Raw genomic sequence first — 6,849 nt, forward strand, 5'->3', positions numbered from 1 at the left:
TTCTCTGTTGTTGCCAGAAACATCAAACTCCAGTTGGTTGTTTCTAATCTTTTTGCATTAGTCTTGTCAAGAATTTTAGTTTTGGGGTTGGGGAGATAGCTCGGTGGTTGAAGTGGGTGCCTGGCAAGTGCAAGGACCCAAGTTTGATCCCCAGTACTGCAGTGCTCACCTTGGAACCCTGGGTGTGCCATGCCGGCCTTGAAACTGGATGTGGTAGTGCATGCCTGTAACCCCAGCACTGGGGAGGCTAAGACAGGAGGATCACTCCGAGTCTGAGCTGCATAGTGAGACCCTGTATCAAAAAATTAAAAATTAAAAGAATTTTAGTTTAAATGTGATTTAAACTGTACAGAATATAACAATTGTATTTTATACAGTCCACATTCATTTATATTTATCATATATTTATTCTCTTGTGTTCTTTGTGACCTTTTGCACTTTTATGTTTCCATCGGGGATCACTTTCTGCGACCCAACGAGTTTACTTTTATTTTGCTTGTTTTCTTTTTTTTTTTTGCCATAATTTCATTGATAAACAAATAGCAATAAGACAGTTTCAAATCAAATCGGTAAGACAGTTTCAATAATTAACACACTGCATACATTCTTCCTAGTGGTTAATTGCTGTACAAGATGTGGACTTGATATCCTATTTACAAACACCACTAGAACAAATCATTCTATTCATTAACAGAATGTAACTATATATCTATCCCAACCACTTTGAATACACAGATACAAAATGGACATTCATCTGTATACCCTTTTTTTTGTTAAGTTCTGTTATTTGAATATTATAGGTGTGTAAACTCAGCAAAATATTCTAAAAGAGTCCAGTATCCCATAATAGTATTGAGTCTTCCGCTTAGCTGGCAATGTCAGAAATTGTTGACCTGAGTCCCCCACAGCTCAACATAACAGCATGGCTTTACTTCTTATACTTCGTTTTTATACTTTTCTGATGGACGGTTAAGACCAAGGTAAAGCAGGACCAATGCAACAAGAGTTGTAGCTTTTGGGTCTGAGAAGGTCAGTGAAATGCCCTCAGGATTTATCCTGAGACCCTGTACCTCAGATTGTAGAACCTTTGTCAGTGTCAGCCATGTGGATGAGTCACGGCCATTGCTTGGCCAGTGTGCTCTCTGTGAAAGCCTGAGGGAATATTTTCTCTCCGTGTGACTCTTGTTTTCTTTTCCTTCATGTGGTCTGCTCGTTAGGCACCAGCAGAAAAGTCTCCAGTCTTTTCTCATCCAGAAGTCTTCATTTTCCCCACACTGCTGAAGAGTGTTTTCCGTGGGTGTACAATTCTACATTGTTGTTTCTCTTTGCTTATTTTTATGTTAGCTGTTTTACATGTCACAAGAGTGCCTTCTGGCTAGTAGTACTTCTTCCAAGAAACCTCTTTTTAGTTTTACAATTGTTCCTTTGAATATGCAAACCATTCTTTTGGTTGCTTTGGATCACTTTTGTATCTTTGTTTTTTATCAGCTTCACTCTCACGTGGCTAGGTATAGTGCTCCCTTTGTTGACACTGTATTATGGCTTGTAGTACAACACCTAGATATTTGGCCAAAGCCTCATTGACAAGGCTCATAAGAGCAGGTTTTGAGAGGGACTGGATCATGAGTGCATGATTCTGGGTTAATTCACTAGTTTAGCATAGTTCTTCTGGGTGTGGATTTTGGATTTACTGAAGAGGGAAGACCCAACCTGAGTATGGGTAGAACGAAACAACAGGCTTGTACCCTGGATGGAATAAAAAGAGAAAGGAGAAGAAAATGGTGCTGTTTCCTGCCTGCCATGCCATGGGCAGTTTTCTCTGCCATCTGGTGGAGCCATCCAACTGTGGACTAATATTTCTGCAGACCATGAGCTGATATACATCTTTCCTCCTTTGACTTGCAGGTGGTGAGTACTGTGCTGCACCAACAAGAAGGAAACTAAGGCAGCCTGTCCATGGTCTGCTGAGCCTCTAAGTCTGTAATTTTGGGTCTTGCATTAGTTTTTAGACTTTGGGGATTTGAATGTCTTTGAGTGTTACTTCTGTCCCATTTCTTTTTTCTCATAAGGATGGTAGATGCTTGATTTGGTCCTCCATATCTCTTATTTCAATCTTTTTTTCAATTATTTTCTTTATATTCTTCAGTTCTAGTGTTTTCCATTAATTTGAAGTTATACAATACTGCTTTTTGTGTCCAATATCCTATTAATTCTTTGCACTGAGTTTGTAGTTTTTCAATTGTAGGATATCCAATCGAGCCCTACTTTCATTACTTCATCTTTATTGTAGCTTTTGATTTTTAAAATCTCTTTTGTTTAACTTTTCCTCTATTTCATCTAAAAATCATAGTTAATTTATAGTTACTTACAAAGTCAGTAGCCAAATACATAATCTGTGATCCTGCATTTTTAAAAACTTTTTTCTGATTTCTATGTCATATTTTCTTACCTCTTTGAATATGTAGTAATTTTCATTGAATGTATCTAACATATCTAGTATGTCTAGTAATTTAATTGTATACATAAAAGAATTATAGAAGTTGTAGGTGAGTTATCTCATATAATTCTACTATTCCACTTTTATGAGCATTAGATAAGTAGTCAGAAATTGATCTAGCTAAGAGCTGGACTGCAGTTTTAATAAAAACTCAGTCTACTAATTTGCTTTTCTTCTCTAGAATACAACAACAGGGTAGAATTTGTTTCTTTTGATTCCTAAAGTACTGTGGAAAGCCCTGATGTGCTATTTAGTTTGTAGCCTCTGGAATCTTCAAATTTTGGTACTTGTTGTTCAAGAGCTGGATGGTAGTTGATGATTTCACTTTGACTATTCCCCTCTATTTTACCTACTTCATACTCTTGTGCAAGGCCAAAGCCAACAGCTGTTCAATGGGGAAAATCTGCTGAGAACTGGATTCTTCTTGGTTCTGTAATTTGTCATATCAGCCTTATCAAACTGCTAAAAGCTGTGCTAATTTGTTACTGATCCTCGGCCTGTTCTCAGAGTTGGCCCAGGTTCCCAGAAAGAAAGAGTTGGTCATTGTTAACTCACCTAGCAAAATTTTTCTGCTCCTTCAAATGTATCCAATTTTCATTTCTACCATTACCTTGTACCTTCAACAATATATGATTTTTATAAATGATCTATTTTTTCTACTTGTGAATATTGTTGCTGCTCATGATCTTTTATTCAGAAGCAAATCTAAGTAGCTATTTTAGGTGCTATTCTAACTGGCATTTAAATGATTCTTGCTCATTTACAGAACTTCAAAATTGATTTTGGTATATTGTTTTGTATCCAGCAACTTGATTAAAGTCTCTTTGTATGGAAAAGTAATAGATTATCCATATATTCTTGTATATGTTCCTGTGTACCCAATAATATGAATAGTGAATTTTATATTTTCCTATACTTAATGTTTTTATTTTTCTAGTCTACTTAACTAAGATTTATACCATAATTCTGAATAATAGTGATGATTCCAGCTACTCTGTTATAATCTCAATCTCAGAAGTATTTTGGTATAGTACAGATAACAGTAATATTTTCACTGAGTATTTTTATACACATATTGAATTGTACTAAGGAAGTTCCCTTTTATTTCTTGTTTGCTATTTTTTAGAAATAGTATAGTTTGTCAGTGTTCTTTTGCCTGTGCCCCTTTACATAATCCAAATATTGTTTTGTAAAATATTAATGTGGTGAATTGCATTTAGAAAATTTTAACCAGAATTTCCTTCCCAGTGTAAACACATCTAGGTCATGATGTATTATGCTGTTTATATATGGTTAGATATGATTTATAAATATTTTTTAGGATTTGTTCCTTCATGCTCATGAGTCACAATAGTCCCAAGGTTACACTACCCTCATAAAATGATGTGAAGAGTGTTGCATCTTTATTCTATGGGCGAGTTTTTCTTAGATGATAATTACTTTTTTTCTTGAGTGGTTGGTAGAAATTGCAGCAAAGCTATTTTGGCCTAGATTTTCCCAGCAGGAAGAGATTCAGCTTAACAGAAGAATATGCAGGCAATTCTTTTTTGTTTGCTTTTGGACAGTGCTTTATTGGGGTGTACTATTAATATAATGAAAACTACCAAGTTGAAACAAAATGTTGACAAGTGGATCTGTTCATGTGACCATCCCCTAGGTCAAGAAGAACATTCAGCACGCCACAACGTTCGTTTGTCCCCCTTCCAGTTACTCACTCTCTTACACCTAAGAGACCATTGTCCTCTCCTGTCTTCTAGATTGGTTTTACTTGTCCATACTTCATGTAAATGGGTTCACACTGTATATATTGCTATCTTTATAAATAGATTCATGTTGTATATATTGCTACTTTTGTTGTTTATATTATTCTCATTCACTCAGCATTATGTGACTGACTCAATAAACTACTGGTATGTATATATATATATATATATATATATATATATATATATATATATGTATATAGTTTGTTCACTTTTACACTGGGTAGAACCTATATGACTATAGCACAATTTGTCTTTTTTTGCATTTAGTACACGGTCTCAATATGCAGCTTGGACTGGTAGTGATCCTCCTGTTTTCAGCCTCCCAAGTGCTGGGATTACAGGTGTGCACCACCACGCACAGTCTCAATCCCAGTCTCAGTGTGTGACGGGGGTGGGGTTGGCACAGCACACCAGGAATCATACCCTGGCCACTGCACTCTGCCTAAGCAGGCACTTTTAGTCCACTGAACTCTCTGGCCGACCCACAAGTTACTTTTAAATTTATTTCTATGTGCATTGTCTTTTCCTCAGACTTTTAGTTATTAAGAAAAAGCTATTATAAAATTCCATGTAAAAGTCTTTTTGCACACAAGATTTCCTTTCTATGGTTACATTCCAATAAGTAGGATTGCTGTAGTCAAAGTATAGTTTCAATTTTGTGAGAAACTACCAAAGACTTTCAAATGGTTTAAACTTCAGCCTTTGCTATATGAAAATTATCACATGAGAGTTCCAGCTACACTGCATTCTTGAAATTACTATATATTGGCAATTGGTGAATATGAGTTAAGCATTTGTCCATTCTAGTGATTGTGTAGTGGAGTGCCTTTAGAGTTTAATTGGGCTCTTTATGAAGAGCAGTGATATACTTTTTACTTGTTAGTGATTTGTATTTCGTTATACATCCTTATGATGTGTCTTCTTGTTTTGTAAATTCTTTTTTTTAAAGATTCTTTTTATATTCTGGTTATGACGTCTTTGTCATATAAACATACTGAAAATATTTTCTTCTGTGACTGCTTTTGATTTTTTTAAAGTGTCTTTTGTTGAAGAGAGGCTTTTGTTAAGGCCTAAATTATGTATTTTCCTTTTATTAATATTGTCTTTATGCTTTTTTAGATAAATCTTTGCCTACATCCAAGTCTTAAGACAATAATTTTGAATAATTCTGATGAAAAGTTACAGCTTACCTTTTTCCTTCCTAGGCTATTCAGTTTGTCCGATGTCATCTATCACAAAGACATTGTAGCCTTCGATTGAATTGCTTTGGGAAGCTTACTGAGAATCAGTTGATGCAATAAGAGTCAGTCTATTTTGGGGCTCAATTTTGTTCCACTTACCCATTTTTCTGTTCTACACTGATGCCACACTATCAAATGTGTTTTATATAAGTCTTAGGATCAAGTAATCTAACTCCACTTTTTTTTAATTTTTCAAAATAGCATCAAATAACCTAAAAATTTTGTCCCTACAAAATTTCTACAGAACTGGTGTCAATTTAAAAATTTTTACTCAGCATCATAGTTTTGGAAGTATTTTTATAAAGTCTTGCTTGATCATTGTGCTGCAGTTTTATGAAATTTATAGAAAATTGACACCTTAGTAATATTGTTTCATAATCCAATATTGAAAACCATTTTTTTCTCAGCAATGTGTAGTTTTCCATGTAAATGTTTTGTCTGAATTTTGATAAATATATTTGTATGCTATTGACTCTTGGATAGCATTGTTACTAGTCTTATTTATTAAAAATTAATTTTCACTTGTTAATAAATAAAATGCAAATGATCTTACATATTGATCTTAAGTGGTATATTACTTCCTAGTATTAATGATAGATTTTTATTTGTTTAGATTTTACATATATTATACATACAATTAACAATTTAATGTACAATTATATATATGATTATGAAGTTTTAAATTTTTGTACTTTATTTTTATTTTTATTTTAGTTTTTGTTTGAAGAATCAGGGATTGAACTCAGGCCCTTGAACTTGCCAAGGAAGTGTTTATTGTACTGAGCCATCTCTCCGGGCCCTGTCCTTTATTTTTAGAACATAACAATTTTTGGTTTTAAATATTTCTCATGTATTACATTACTTACCACTTCCATTTCAATTTTGATAGAAAATAAAATTTGTATGATTTATGTGGCAAAGTGTGGTGTTTTATGATGTGTATATATACAGAAGATTAAGTCAACCAAATTAACACTTAATATTTTTATGTAGAAGAGCATTTAAAAATCTACTGTTTTAATAACTTAAAGGTATATAATGCATTTTTCTATTTTTAAAGAGTAAAAAAATAGAAATGATGTAAAATTCCATTAAACAAAATGATAGGAATTCAGCAATGGTTGTTATACTGGATAGTGTTGTCTTGAAATTAGTTGTTCACATTACCAGATATAAGCGTGCAATATTGTTTCCAAAAGTTATAAAAAATTGAAAAGGAGAGAGAAAATATTTTAAGCACTAACTGCTTCTTTCAATAGACCAGTAGAGGGGGCTGGGGAGATGGCTTAGTGGAATAAGAGCTTGCCTGGCAAGCGCAGGGGCCTGAGTTCAATTCCTGGTTCCA

This window comes from Octodon degus, unplaced genomic scaffold (assembly GCF_000260255.1).
Source record: "Octodon degus isolate 3935 unplaced genomic scaffold, OctDeg1.0 scaffold00249, whole genome shotgun sequence".
Classification (NCBI taxonomy): domain Eukaryota; kingdom Metazoa; phylum Chordata; class Mammalia; order Rodentia; family Octodontidae; genus Octodon; species Octodon degus.